We start from the raw sequence: 15,521 nt of genomic DNA, 5'->3' as shown, positions 1-15,521 counted from the left end.
GGGGACAATGATGTAACTGAATTTGTCTGCTAACAGGTTCACTATATCACCAGGCTCACTGAATGTGGCACCATTAACCACCAAGTCAGCACATTGCTGAATGCTGCCATTGAGGTTTCTGACATAGCTGAAGAAGTCCTTATGGTTATCTTATTTATTTATTGGCATTTATTTACTGGGATAGTCCACTGCACCATGAAGATCCCATTTTCAGTGGAAGCCTGGGGAGAAAAGCTCCACAGAGAAACATGACAGACTATACAATACAAAGATAAAACCTTTTACATAGCAGCATGATATAATTTATAACACAGTACAAACTATTTAAATTAGTTCAAAAATATTTAGCATAGCAGATTGCAAGCTATAAAGTCAATGCAGCTGCAAGCATGTTATGGCAGACATTCAAGCTTAATATATTAAGAGATAGTTGATAGTTATTTAAAGCAGTAGAGTAAAAGAGAAGCAAAGGAGTGGAAGGTATGGAGGGCAAACTGTGAGGAATTGTTAGAGATTAGTGTAAGAGAGAGAGAGAGTGATAGAACACAAGGAATTGGTAGAGGAGGACAGTGTAGATAGGAGGTAAAAGTAGTGCGGTGAAAGAGCAAGAGTGTGTAGTGGGCAGTAGAGTGGCATGGAGTGGGAAGAACTAGGTCATGGAAGGAGGAGGCTTACTACAATTACCGAACCAGGTCGAATTAAGGTGGTTATGCAGAGCTGTTTTGAAGAAAGTAGTGGTTTGAGAGGAGCGAATGGTTTTCAGGGAGGCTGTTCCAAGTTTTAGCTATTATCCAGGAGTACAGTAGTTGGCCAGCAGGTAGTTTAGGTTTCTGGATTTGGAGGAGGTTTTCAGATAGAAGAGACCTATTGGGATTGTAGTGGAAAAATAAGGAATTTAGGGCAGGACAGTCCTGAGGTAAGTTATGTGTGGTAGTTAGTTTAAGATAAGGAGGGTAGTGGGGGAATTCAAGCCAGTTTATTTTTTTAGGGGTGTGCAATGATGGATGCAATGTTGGGAGTTTGTTGCAAATTTGGCAGTTTTGTTATAGCATATTTCTAGTTTCATTTTGAGTGAGGATTGGAGGTTGGTTAGCAATGGGGCACCATAGATAAGAGAAGGAAGTAGATAGGTGGAGGCAAGAGCCTGTTTTATAGGGAGAAAGAAAATGTTTGTGTCTGTAAAGAAGTCCTAGTTGTTTTGTTGGTCTTGCTTATGTTATTTTGAATGTGTAGGGCAAATTTTAAGTTTTCATCAGTTATGACACCCAGCAATTTGGTGTGTGTAACTAGTTCAATTTTTGTGAGGTTCAGGGAGAGTATATTGAATAGAAATTTATTGATTGGACTATTTTTCTTTGGAGTGAATATTATGAGCTTAGTTTTGTTAGGGTAGAGATAGTTGTTGTGGACCCATGTCTCTATGGCGGAAAATGTGGATTGAGTAATGTGTTATAGCAGATTTGGATTTTCAGCAGAGCAGATAATACTGGAGTAGTCTGCATTTTGTACAAGAGAGCCTTGATGAAATTAGTGAAGATTATTCATAAAAATATTTAAGAGCAAGAGTCCTAGTATACAGCCCTAGTGGACATCGGTGAAGTTGTGTATCAGTGGGGATATAGAGCGTTTCCATTTTACAGCGTGTCCACTGCCAGATAGGTAACTTTTGAACCAGTTGAGAGATGGGCTAGATAGTCCAGTGTTACAGAGCTGGAAAAGGAGTGAGAGAGTATCAAAGGCTTTTAGATAAGTCCAGGAATAGAGTAGAGACAATCTTCCCGGAGTCATGGGCTCTGTTTGCCAGGTCCATGAAGGATAAAAGGGCAGTAGAAATACTGTGGCCTGGTCTGAAACCATGTTGTGTATGTGAGATGATTTGACTATTGAGAAGGAAGTGTAGTAGTTGCATATGAACACATTTTTCAAGAAGTTTAGATATGGGGGATAAAATATCTATGGGGAGAAAGTTGGCGATATTGGTGGAGGTACCCCCTTTATGGATAGGTAGAATATAAGCTTTTTTCCAAAGGTTAGGAACATAGGATTCTTGGATTGATGTATTAATGTGTATGCCAATGGGGTAAGCAATAGCTTCTGCAGTGATTTTTAGGTACTTGGTGGGTAGGTTGTCTGCCTTGTTAGAGCTAGGTTTTAGTTTTAGAAGTAGTTTTTGTTTTATAGTTGAGGTAGGGACAGTATTAAGTGTGAATTTAGACTCTGAATTATCTATGGCTGTGTTTTGTGTGGGTGGTTGAGGGGGACTGGGGTTGTGAGTGAGCAGGAAGGGTGGAATGATCTAGAATGTCTGTGGTAGGGTGAGAGGGTTGGGACCGTATTTGACAGAAGAGAGATACAGGGGAGAGGTTGAGAGAATGTAGTTGTGATATTAGCTATAGTGTATATGAAGTCGAAGTTAAATAAACTTGCAATTTGCTCTGGAGTTTTACTGGGGTGAGGGCAGGGGCTGTTTTTAGTGCCTGCATTTAGGAGAGTATCAGTGGTGGAGGACCAAAATTGTTTGAGGTTATACTTGATGTTTTTTTTGTGCTCTGTGTAGTAATCTTTCTTGTCTTTGGGTATGAGTTTTTTACCTGGTTACAAAGTTGCATGTACTTCAGTAAATCAGAGTTGTTCTCATGTTTTTGCCAAAGTTTACGGGATTTGTCTCTAGTTAACATTAACTATATTGTGGATTTAGATAACCATGGAGCATGATTAGCTTTTATTCTTTTAGTTCTGGGGTGCAAGGCTGTCTAAAATTGTTAGAAAGGGATTGTTGAAATGGTGCAGGACATCATCTAGGGGGAGAGTTTGTAGGTTATTCCAAATAGTGCTTTTCAGGATGTGGTTAAATGCATTAGGGTTGAAGGTGGATAGGTCCCTGACCTGTTTAAGGTTATATTTTTTGTGAGGGGGGAGTAGTTCTATTTACAAAGGCAGGATCATGATCACTTAATGTGTTGAGGAGGGTACCAGCTAAAGAAAGTTTTGTGGGGTCAGAGACAAGCATCCAATCTAAGATGGTTCCTTCATTTGTTCTATTATTATACCTGGAATAGACAGAGTTTAGTTGAGTGAAATGAAACAGGTTGATATTGGAGACTGTGGTGTTTGAACTATGATTTGACCAGCTAATGTTTACATCGCCCAGTAGTATAGTTTAATTTTATATGGTGTGAGATGCCCAAGATAATATTTTTTCAAGAATTGGTATGTTATTACCTGGGGGAATATATAATGCTATGATAGAAGGTTTTTTAGTGTTATTTATTTTCAGAAAGGAGACTAAGATCTCAGCATTAGATAATTGTGGGATGTGACCAATAAATGGGAGTAGATTGTGTATTGGGGAATAGTATTGCTATGCCACTACCTTTTTTGTTAGCTCTATCTGCTCTTGTTATACTGTAGTTGGGCGGGAGGAATTCTGAGTCTTTTGCTGTTGGTTTTAACCAGGTTGCAGTAATGGCTAGGATATCTGTTTTATTATGAGATAGCCAGGCATGCAGTTCTGTAGTTTTGTTGCAGATGCTTTGAAGGTTTATTGTGGTTATGTGTAATGATTTAAAGCAGCTTATAGAGATGTTTGCTGTAGTAGGAGTGGAGGCAGTTGGACCTGGGTTGGGATGGATTTTGGATTGAATTAGTGTCAAGAAAAGAGATGAAAGGGGTTGTGCAAGAGAGGGTTGTTTATAACTGAAGTACAGTAAAAGGTAGTGTGTGACGAATAAAATATAGAATAGTTTGTGGGGAGAATAAGTATTTTAGAGCAGAGCAGTGGTATTATATAATAAAGGCTATGGTGTATATCTGAGTAGCTTTCTGATGGGCCCTATTGGAGGTAGATTTCTGATGTATGCTTAGTGAATGTCACTCGAGTTGTGAATTGTTTTAGGAGGGCTATCAATAGTATAGAATGGAATAAATAGAGAATGTAAGTAATGGACGGGGCCATGGTGAATGGGTGGAGTTATTAGAGGGAGGAAGTAAGGGGGAGTAAGTGAGAGTTTGATAGGTCTGTTTGAATTGGGACTGAGGTGTGGTTAAGGGGTTATAAGTTTAGAGGAAGTGGGGGTACAGTAGGGGGGCAGAGTGAGCCTGAGCAGAGCTAGGGCAAATGGAGCAGGTTGGACCTATCTATGAAATAAGGACCAGTCAGGCACAATCAGTAAATTATAAAATGGGGTTTAAATTCTATGTTGTTCAAGCTAATGGCAAATGTAGAGAAAGCAAAGATGTCAAACTTCAAAGTAAAATTTAAAATTACTGCTAGAGTAATGCTTTAGGGAATCTTATAGTGGTATAGGATGTGGAGGGTGAAAGCAGAAAATATAGCAATAGGGTGCTCCAGTGAGCAGATGGGTGTACAAAAATATGGAGGATGTGAAGAGGCAGAAGGTTTGGAGAGAGAAAAGGGATGTGGTAGCTAGGGGGAAAAGCGTGGAGTGCTTGGAACAGCTTGAGGACGTGGAGCAATTGACCAGGGGCGAAACCACCTGGGAGGCTAGCTCAACCTCAAAATTGGCATTGCTTGACATAATTAGCCATCTTAGCTGCTTGTTTAGTTAATCTTTGTAGGAATTACCCTTCTTAATTTTTGCCATACTTTTTATCTTTTGCTGTACATTCTGTTTAATTTGGGATGCAACCTGGGCAGTTTGTTTCTGGAGCTAGTCCTGGGCTTACTTCTGATAGATACAGCTGCTTCTCTGCAGTTACTGACATGGTTGTACAGAGCGTCTGACTAATTCAGCAAAGGGTGTTGTGTTATCAGGGTTTGGAAGGGCATTGAATTTTGACAAACCATCACTTAATATAAAAGATAATTTGCCTTGGAATAGTTCCTAACTGTTGCTGGTTTTAATGGAATTATGGAGTTTATTTTGATTTTAAGGAGACAGCTTTATGATCGGACCTAAAAGCTTACTAGGGAGGATGAGACACTGGGATGTGGGGATGCAGCATTTTCCCATATTTCTGTGCACAAGGTCCAGTACGTAGGAGCCTCTAGTGGGCATATTCATTATGTAGTAAAGGGTGTTTGTATTTATAAGTGCAGGAATCTCTGTGCCTGTAGATCTGACGCCGTGTAGGATTTTCAGTCTATAGAAGGGTAATTAAAGTCTCCCATGAGTGGGATGTTAGGTTGGATGGTGTCTCCAGTAGGTCCAAGTGTGCACCGTGAGCTTCTTAGGACATGGAGAATGACCAATAGCTGGCTAGGCTATGGTATAGGATTTTGTTTATGGTGATCTGCATGTGAAGGAACTCTACCACGTCACCCTGTTTGACCAACCTATAAGTATGCTTGTTACTGATGTATATTGAGTTACCTCCACCTTCAACAACTGTTTGAACAGCTACTGGTTGAAAAGCGTGGAAGACTCTGAAACCTTGCACTACTGGGGTGCATTTGCTGCTTTAAATCATTTCTCAGTAATTGCACATATGTCTATATTTTTGAGTGTGAGGGGGGCTTGGAGGGAGTGACATTTTTTAGACTCCTGGCTTTGAGCAATAACACTTTGAGGTTCAGTTGTTTATTTTGCTATGTTAGTAGGTTTATCAAATTGGCATTGCATAAAAAAGCACTATAGGGTGGATAAAGTTTTATCCGACATTTGAAATTCTAGAGGGGAAAGTTGCAGACCATCTTTGGCAAAGCAATGTGGTCTGTTAATCATGTCCTCCCAAACTGACAGATATTGGATGATACCAACCAGTTGCTGAAATCAATCATTTTTTGGTCATATTGTGGCATCATCTTTGATGATGGTAATATGGCGGTCACTGCTAGGTTCATTATAAATGGCAATATGCTGCTCAATTTCTAAGTTCATTATAAATGGTAATATGCCGGTCACTGCTAGGTTCATTATAAATGGTAATATGCTGGTCACTGCTAGGTTCATTATAAATGGTAATATACCGGTCACTGCTAGGTTCATTATAAATGGTAATATACCGGTCACTGCTAGGTTCAATATAAATGGTGATATGTTGGTCAATACTAGGTTAATTATAAATGGTAATATGCTGGTCAATGCTAGGTTCATTATAAATGGTAATATGCTGGTCAGTGCTAGGTTCCTTATAAATGGTAATATGCTGGTCAGTGCTAGGTTCATTATAAATATATGCTGGTCAATGCTAGGTTCATTATAAATGGTAATATGCTGGTCAATGCTAGGCTCATAAATGGTAATATGCTGGTCAATGCTAGGCTCATTATAAATGGTAATATGCTGGTCAATGCTTGGTTCATAATGGTAATATGCTGGTCAGTGCTAGGTTTATTATAAATGGTGATATGCTGGTCAATACTAGGTTCATTATAAATATATGCTGGTCAATGCTACGTTCGTTATAAATGGTAATATGGTGGTCAATGCTAGATTCATTAGAAATGGTAAGTTGGTCACTGCTAGAATCATAATTGATAACATGCTGGTCAATGCTTGGCTTATTATAAATGGTAATATGCTGGTCAATGCTAGGTTCATTATAAATGGTAATATGTTTGTCACTGCTAGGTTCATTATAAATGGTAATATGCTGGTCAATGCTAGGTTCATTATAAATGATAATATGTTGGTCACTGCTAGGTTCATTATAAATAGTGATATGCTGGTCAGTTGCAGGTTCATTATAAATGTTAATATGCTGGTCAATGCTAGGTTCGTTATAAATGGTAATATGTTGGTCACTGCTAGGTTCGTTATAAATGGTGATATGCTGGTCAGTTGTAGGTTCATTATAAATAGTAATATGCTGGTCAAAGCTAGGCTCATTCTTCTTCTGTCGGCTTTCCTGGTTAGGGGTCACCACAGCGGATCACCCGTCCGCTCATGATTGACAGTGGAGTGTTACAGTGTCGAGTTGCCTGCCCAGCGCCTAACCTTCCACAGAAGGCACACAGATGCACACACTCACACCTAGGGCCAATTTAGAGTGTCCAATCCACCTACTGCATGTCTTTGGGATGTGGGAGGAAACCAGAGCACCCGGAGGAAACCCACGCAACTACAAGGAGGACATGCAGACTCCGCACAGAAGGCACCCCAGCCGAGGATTGAACCGGAGAACCTCTTGCTGTGAGGCGACAATGCTAACCACTGTACCACCATGGCCGGCCACCAAAGCTAGGCTCATTATAAATGGTAATAGGTTGGCCAAGGCTAGGTTCATTATAAACGCTAATATGATGGTCACTGTCAGGTTCATTATAAATGCTAATATGCTGGTCACTGCTAGGTTAATTATAAATGGTAATATGCTGCTCACTGCTAGGTTCATTATAAATGGTAATATGCTGGTCAAAGCTAGGTTCATTTTAAATGGTAATATGCTGGTCAATGCTACGTTCATTATAAATGGTAATATGCTGGTCACGGCTAGGTTCATTTTAAATGGTAATATGCTAGTCACTGCTAGGTTCATTATAAATGGTAATATGCTAGCCACTGCTAGGTTCATTATAAATGGTAATATGCCGGTCACTGCTAGGTTCATTATAACTGGTAATATGCTGCTCAATGCTAGGTTCATTATAAATGGTAATATGCCGGTCACTGCTAGGCTCATTATAAATGGTAATATGATGGTCACTGCTAGGTTCATTATAAATGGTAATATGCTGGTCACTGCTAGTTTCATTATAAATGGTAATATGCTGGTCAGTGCTAGGCTCATTATAAATGGTAATATGCTGGTCACTGCTAGGTTGATTATAAAGGGTAATATGCTAGTCATAGCTAGGTTCATTATAAATGGTGAAATGCTGGTGACAGCTAGGTTCATTATAAAGGGTAATATGCTGGTCACTGCTAGGTTCATTATAAATATATGCTGGGCAGTGCTAGGTTCATTATAAATGGTAACATGCTGGTCAATGCTAGGGTCATTACAAATGGCAATATGCTGGTCGGTGCTAGGTTCATTATAAATATATGCTGGCCAATTCTAGGTTCATTATAAATATATGCTGGTTAATGCTAGGTTCATTATAAGTATATACAGGTCACTGCTAGGTTCATTATAAATGGTTATAAGCTGGTCACTGCTAGGTTCGTTATAAATGGCAATATGGTGGTCAATGGTAGGGTCGTTATAAATGGTAATATGCAGGTCACTCTAGGTTCATTATAAATGGTGATATGCTGGTCACTGCTAGGTTCATTATAAATGGTGATATGCTGGTCACTGCTAGGTTCATTATAAATGGTAATATGCTGGTCAATGCTAGGTTCATTATAAATGGTGATATGCTGGTCAGTGCTAGATTCGTTATAAATGGTGATATGCTTTTCAATGCTAGTTTCGTTATAAATGATGATGCTGGTTAATGCTGTGTTCATTATAAATGGAGATATGCTGGTCAATGCTAGGTTCATTATAAATGGTGATATGCTGGTCAATGCTAGGTTCATTATAAATGGAGATATGCTGGTCAATGTTAGGTTCATCAAAAATGGTAATATGCTGGTCAATGCTAGGTTTGTTAATGGTAATATGCTTGTCAATGCTAGGTTTGTTATAAATGGTAATATGATGGTCAGTGCTAGGCTCATTATAAATGGTAATATGCTGCTCAGTGCTAGGTTCATTATAAATGGTAATATGCTGGTCAATGTTAGGCTCATTATAAATTGTAATATGCTGGTCAATGCTTTGTTCATTATAAATGGAAATATGCTGGTCAATGCTAGGTTCATTGTAAATGGTAATATGCCGGTCACTGCTAGGTTCATTATAAATAGTAATATGCTGGTTAGTTATAAATGGTGATATGCTGGTCAATGCTAGGTTCATTTTAAGTATATGCTGGTCAGTGCAAGGTTCATTATAAACAGTAATATGCAGGTCACTGCTAGGTTCATTATAAGTGATAATATGCTGGCCACTGCTAGGTTCATTATAAATGGTAATATGCTGTTCACTGCTAGGTTCGTTACAAAAGGTAATATGGTGGTCAATGCTAGGTTTGTTATAAATGGTAATATGCAGGTCACTCTAGGTACATTATAAATTGTGATATGCTGGTCAATGCTAGATTCAGTATAAATGGTAATATGCTGGTTAATGCTAGGTTCATTGTAAATTGTGATATGCTGGTCAGTGCTATGTTCATTATAAATGGTAATATGCTGGTCTCTGCCAGGTTCCTTATACATTTTAATATGCTGGTCAATGCTAGGTTCATTATAAATGGTAATATGCTGGTGAATGTTATGTTCGTTATAAATAGTAATATGCAGGTCACTGCTACGTTCGTTATAAATGGTAATATGCTGGTCATTGCTAGGTTCATTATAAATTGTAATATGCAGGTCAATGCAAGGTTTGTTAAAAATGGTAATATGCTGGTCAGTGCTAGGATCATTATAAATGGTAATATGCTGCTCAGTGCTAGGTTCATTATAAATGGTAATATGCTGGTCACTGCTAGGTTCGTTATAAATGCTGATATGCTGGTGAATGCTAGGTTCATTATAAATGGTATTATGCTGGTCAGTGCTAAGCTCATTATAAATGGTAATATGCTGGTCAATGCTTTGTTCATTATAAATGGTATTATGCTGGTCAATGCTAAGCTCATTATAAATGGTAATATGCTGGTCACTGCTAGGTTCATTATAAATGGTGATATGCTGGTCAATGCTAGGTTCATTATAAATGGTAACATGCTGGTCATTGCTAGGTGCATTATAAATGGTAATATGCTGGTCACTGCAAGGTTCATTATAAATGGTAATTACTGGTCATTGCTAGCTTCATTATAAATGGTAATATGGTCAATGCTTGGTTCATTATAAATGGTAATATGCTGGTGAGTGTTAGGTTCATTATAAATATATGCTGGTCAATGCTTGGTTCATTATAAATGGTAATATGCTGGTCAGTGCTAGGTTCATTATAAATATATGCTGGTCAATGCTTGGTTCGTTATAAATGGTAATATGTTGGTCAATGCTAGATCTTTATAAACGGTAATATGCTGGTCAGTGCTAGGTTCATTATAAATGTTAATATACTGGTCATTGCTAGGTGCATTATAAATGGTAATATGCTGGTCACTGCAAGGTTCATTATAAATGGTAATATACTGGACAATGCTAGGTTCATTATAAATGGTAATATGCTGGTCATAGCTAGGTTCATTATAAATGGTAATATGGTCAATGCTTGGTTCATTATAAATGGTAATATGCTAGTCAGTGTTAGGTTCATTATAAATATATGCTGGTCAATGCTTGGTTCATTATAAATGGTAATATGCTGGTCAGTGCTAGGTTCCTTATAAATATATGCTGCTCAATGCTTGGTTCATTATAAATGGTAATATGCTGGTCAATGCTAGATTCTTTATAAATGGTAATATGCTGGTCAGTGCTAGGTTCATTATAAATGTTAATATGCTGGTGAATGCTCGGCTTACTATAAATGTTAATATGCTGGTCAATGCTAGGCTCATAAATGGTAATATGCTGGTCACTGCTAGGTTCATTAAAAATGGTAATATGCTAGTCATTGCTAGGTTCGTTATAAATGGTAATATGCCTGTCACTGCTAGGTTCATTATAAATGGTAATATGCTGGTCAATGCTAGGTTCATTATAAATGGTAATATGCTGGTCAATGTTAGATTCATTAGAAATGGTAATATGCTGGTCAATGCTAGGCTTATTATAAATGGTAATATGCTGGTCAGTGCTAGGATCATTATAAATGGAAATTTTCTGGTCAACGCTAGGTTCGTTATAAATGGTAATATGCTGTTCAGTGCTAGGTTCATTATAAATGGTAATATACTGGTCAGTGCTAGGTTCATTATAAATGGTAATATGCTGGTCAGTGCTAGGCTCATTATAAATGGTAATATGCTGGTCAATGCTAGGCTCATTATAAATGGTAATATGCTGGTCAGTGCTTGGTTCATAATGGTAATATGCGGGTCAATGCTAGGTTCATTATAAATGGTGATATGCTGGTCAATGCTAGGTACATTATAAATATATGCTGGTCAATGCTAGGCTTATTATAAATGGTAATATGCTGGTCAGTGCTTGGATCATTATAAATGGTAATTTTCTGGTCAATGCTAGGTTTGTTATAAATGGTAATATGCTGGTCAAAGCAAGGTTCAGTATAAATGGTAATATGCTGGTCAGTGATAGGTTCATTATAAATGATAATATGCTTTTCAGTGCTTGGCTTATAAATGGTAATATGCTGGTCACTGCTTGGTTCATAATGGTAATATGCGGGTCAATGCTAGGTTCATTATAAATGGTGATATGCTGGTCAATGCTAGGTACATTATGAATATATGCTGGTCAATGCTAGGCTTACTATAAATGGTAATATGCTGGTCAGTGCTGGTTTCTTTATAAATGGTAATATGCTGGTCACTGCTAGGTTCATTATAAGTGGTAATATGCTGGTCAATGCTAGATTCTTTATAAATGGTAATATGCTGGTCACTACTAGGTTCATTATAAATGGTAATATGCTGGTCAGTGCTGGGTTCATTATAAATGGTAATATGCTGCGCAGTTGTTGTTGTTTGTCTTTTGGCTTTTTCCCAGTAAGGGGTCGCCACAGCAGAACTCCGGTCCGCTAATGATTGGCAGCAGATTTTACTCAGTGTTAGGTTCATTTTAAATAGCAATATGCTGGTCAAAGCTAGGCTCAGTATAAATGGTAATATGCTGGTCAGTGCTAGGTTCATCATAAATGGTAATATGATGGTCACTGCTAGGTTAATTAAAAATGGTAATATGCTGCTCAATATTAGGTTCTTTATAAATGGTAATATACTGGTCATTTTTAGGTTCTTTATAAATGGTAATATACCGGTTATTGTTAGGTTCATTATAAATGGTAATATGTCGGTCAAAGCTAGGTTCATTTTAAATGGTAATATGCTGGTCACTACTAGGGTCATTATACATGGTAATATGCTGGTGAATGCTTTGTTCATTATAAATGGTAATATGCTGGTCACTGCTAGGTTAATTATAAATGGTAATATGCTGGTCACTGCTACGTTCATTATAAATGGTAATATGCTTGTCAATGCTAGGTTCATTATAAATGGCAATATACTGGTCAGTGATACGTTCCTAATGAATGGTAATATGCTGGTCAGTGCTAGGTTCATTATAAATATATGCTGGTCAATGCTAGGTTCATTATACATGGTAATATGCTGGTCATTGCTAGGCTCATTATAAATGGTAATATGCTGGTCAGTGCTAGGTTCATTATAAATGCTAATATGCAGGTCACTGCTAGGTTTATTATAAATGGTAATATGCTGGTCACTGCTAGGTTCATTATAAATGTGAATATGTTGGTCAATGCTAGGTACATTATAAATGGTAATATGCCGGTCACTTCTAGGTTTATTATAAATGGTAATACACCGGTGACTGTTAGGTTCACTATAAATGGTAATATGCTGGATAATGCTAGGTTCATTTTAAATGTTAATATGCTGGTCACTGCTAGGTTCATTATAAATGGAAATATGCTGGTCAACACTAGGTTCATTATAAATAGTAATGTGCCGGTCACTGCTAGGTTCATTATAAATGGTAATATGCTGGTCACTGCTGGGTTCATTATAAATAGTAATATACTGGTCACTGCTAGGTTAATTATACATGGTAATATGCTGGTCACTGCTACGCTCATTATAAATGGTAATATGCTGGTCACTGCTAGGTTCCTTATAAATTTTAATATGCTGGTCATTGCTAGGTTTATTATAAATGGTAATATGCTGGTGAATGCTTTGTTCATTATAAATGGTAATATGCTGGTCCCCGCTAGGTTCATTATAAATACATACTGGGCAGTGCTAGGTTCATTATAAATATTAATATGGTGGTGAATGCTAGGTTCATTATAAATGGTAATATGCTGCTCCATTCTAGGTTCATTATAAATGGTAATATATTGGTCAGCGCTAGGCTTATTATAAATATATGCTGGTCAATGCTAAGTTCATTATAAATAGTAATATGTAGGTCACTGCTAGGTTTGCTATAAATGGTAATATGCTGGTCACTGCTAGGTTAGTTGCAAATGGTAATATGGTGGTAAATGCTAGGTTCATTATAAATGGTAATATGCAGGTCACTGTAGGTTCATTATAAATGGTGATATGCTTGTCAATGCTAGATTCATTATAAATGGTAATATGCTGGTGAATGCTAGGTTCAGTATAAATTGTGATATGCTGGTCAGTGCTAGGTTCGTTATAAATGGTGATATGCTGGTCAATGCTAGCTTTGTTATAAATGGTGATATGCTGGTCAGTTGTAGGTTCGTTTTAAATGGTGATATGCTGGTCAATGCTAGGTTCATTATAAATGGTATGCTGGTCAATGCTAGGTTCATTATAATTGGTGATGTGCTGGTCACTGCTAGGTTCATTATAAATGGTAATTTGCTGGTCACTGCTAGGTTCATTATTAATGGTAATATGCTGGTCACTGCTAGGTTTATTATAAATGGTGATATGCTGGTAAATGCTAGGTTCATTATAATTGGTGATGTGCTGGTCACTGCTAGGTTCATTATAAATGGTAATTTGCCGATCACTGCTAGGTTCATTATTAATGGTAATATGCTGGCCACTGCTAGGTTCATTATAAATGGTAATATACCGGTCACTGCTAGGTTCTTTATAAATGGTAATATGCTGGCCACTGTTAGGTTCATTATAAATGGTAATATGCTGGCCACTGCTAAGTTCATTATAAATGGTAATATGCTGGCCACTGCTAGGTTCATTATAAATGGTAATATGCTGGCCACTGCTAGGTTCATTATAAATGGTAATATGCTGCTCCATTCTAGGTTCATTATAAATGGTAATATATTGGTCAGCGCCAGGCTCATTATAAATATATGCTGGTCAATGCTAAGTTCATTATAAGTATATGCTGGTCAGTGCTAGGTTCATTATAAATAGTAATATGTAGGTCACTGCTAGGTTCGCTATAAATGGTAATATGCTGGTCACTGCTAGGTTAGTTGCAAATGGTAATATGGTGGTAAATGCTAGGTTCATTATAAATGGTAATATGCAGGTCACTGTAGGTACATTATAAATGGTGATATGCTTGTCAATGCTAGATTCATTATAAATGGTAATATGCTGGTGAATGCTAGGTTCAGTATAAATTGTGATATGCTGGTCAGTGCTAGGTTCATTATAAATGGTGATATGCTGGTCAATGCTAGCTTTGTTATAAATGGTGATATGCTGGTCAGTTGTAGGTTCATTTTAAATGGTGATATGCTGGTCAATGCTAGGTTCATTATAAATGGTATGCTGGTCAATGCTAGGTTCATTATAATTGGTGATGTGCTGGTCACTGCTAGGTTCATTATAAATGGTAATTTGCTGGTCACTGCTAGGTTCATTATTAATGGTAATATGCTGGTCACTGCTAGGTTTATTATAAATGGTGATATGCTGGTAAATGCTAGGTTCATTATAATTGGTGGTGTGCTGGTCACTGCTAGGTTCATTATAAATGGTAATTTTCCAGTCACTGCTAGGTTCATTATTGATGGTAATATGCTGGCCACTGCTTGGTTCATTATAAATGGTAATATACCGGTCACTGCTAGGTTCTTTATAAATGGTAATATGCTGGCCACTGCTAGGTTCATTATAAATGGTAATATGCTGGCCACTGCTAAGTTCATTATAAATGGTAATATGCTGGCCACTGCTAGGTTCATTATAAATGGTAATATGCTGGCCACTGCTAGGTTAATTATAAATGGTAATATGCTGCTCAATGCTGATTTTGTTATAAATGGTAATATGCTGGTCAATGCTAGGTTCATTATAAATGGAAATATGTTGGTCAGTGCCAGGTTCATTATAAATTGAACTATGCTGGTCAATGCTAGGCTTATTATAAATGGTAATATGCTTGTCAATGCTTAGTTCATTATAAATGGTAATATGCTTGTCACTGCTAGGTTCATTATAAATGGTAATATGCTGGTCAATGCTAGGTTCATTATAAATGGTAATATGCTGGTCATTGCTAGGTAATATGCTGATCATTGCTAGGTTCATTATAAATGGTAATATGGCGGTCAATGCTTGGTTAATTATAAATGGTAATATGCTGGTCAATGCTAGACTCATAAATGGTAATATGCTGGTCAATGTTTGGTTCATAATGGTAATATGCTGGTCAGTGCTAGGTTTATTATAAATGGTGATATGCTGGTCAATACTATGTTCATTGTAAATATATGCTGGTCAATGCTACGTTCATTATAAGTGGTAATATGCTGGTCAATGCCAGATTCATTAGAAATTGTAATAAGCTGGTCACTGCTAGAATCATTATAATTGATAACATGCTGGTCAATGCTTGGCTTATTATAAATGGAAATATGCTGGTTAGTCCTGGGTTCATTATAAATGGTGATATGCTGGTCAATGCTAGGCTCATTAGAAATAGTAATATGCTGGTCCAAGC

At 37.3% G+C, this 15,521-nt stretch overlaps 1 long non-coding RNA gene across 1 annotated transcript in view; it reads left to right on the top strand.

The window, feature by feature from the left end:
- The window catches only part of LOC122789630, a 202,765-nt gene that overhangs the window by 167,305 nt on the left and 19,939 nt on the right, over window positions 1-15,521 (top strand). The gene's annotated exons all lie outside the window — the stretch shown is intronic.

This window comes from Protopterus annectens, chromosome 15.part0 (genome assembly GCF_019279795.1).
Source record: "Protopterus annectens isolate FY-2018-M chromosome 15.part0, PAN1.0, whole genome shotgun sequence".
NCBI classification, from domain to species: Eukaryota; Metazoa; Chordata; order Ceratodontiformes; family Protopteridae; genus Protopterus; species Protopterus annectens.
This window is presented reverse-complemented; position numbering and strand designations above follow the sequence as displayed.